A 981-nucleotide genomic window follows, 5' to 3' on the forward strand; every position below is an offset into this window, starting at 1 on the left:
ACTTGAAAAAAGCCGGTAGATTATGGAATCGGTTACTTTGTACAAAATTGATCGATTTGGGATTGAAGCAATCGATTGTTGAACCATGATAATTCTATAGGAAGGATGGTCGTGGAATATTACTCGTAGGAACATACGTGGATGATTCATTGGTCACTGGGACCAATGACGACTTAGTGAACAAGCTGTTTGACTCACTGAAATTCCTACAAATCAAGGATTTGGGAGAAGTTAACAAGTTCTTGGGAATGAGAATCAATAAACACGAAGAAGATTATTTTCTTGATCAAGAAAACCTTTTTAATGACCTTTTAAGCCAATATGGAATGAATGACGCAAAAATGACAAAAGCTCCAGTTGATTCTCGGCATTTATGTGACGAATCCAGCCCGGTATTGCACGATCCAAAGAATTTTAGATCACTAGCGGGGAGTTTGTTGTGGATTTCGCGTTGCACGCGTCCAGACTTGTCATTAGCCGTTCATAAGATGACGAGAAGAACCCATGATCCAAGGGAACAAGACTTACAACTGGGTAAAAGAATTCTACGATATTTAATGGGAACAAACGTTTGAAGTTATAAATGAGAAATCAAGAGCGAACTGAAGGCTTACCTGATGGTTTTATCACCGGCTACAGCGATGCAGACTTCGCTACAGACACTAAAGACCGCAAATCCATGATTGGATGGGGTAATATTTGTAGGAGGGTATAACGTCGGATGGATATGCCGTAATCAGGCGTCAGTGTCGCAATCAACGGCAGAGTCTGAGTTTATAGCGGCATCTGTCGTAATAACCGAAGTACATGGACTTTACAATATGCTGGATAAAGTTGGCATTCAAGGGATCCATACCTGGTTACTCTTTGGCGATAACCAAGCAGCTATAGTGCAATTGAAAGGCGAAAGCTAGACATCTAATCTCAAGCATGTCGATATACGCTATAAATATGTACAAGAACGCATCAGAAACGGAATGT

Source organism: Plasmopara halstedii (genome assembly GCF_900000015.1).
Source record: "Plasmopara halstedii genome assembly, contig: Scaffold_3120, whole genome shotgun sequence".
In the NCBI taxonomy this organism is placed as follows: Eukaryota; Oomycota; class Peronosporomycetes; order Peronosporales; family Peronosporaceae; genus Plasmopara; species Plasmopara halstedii.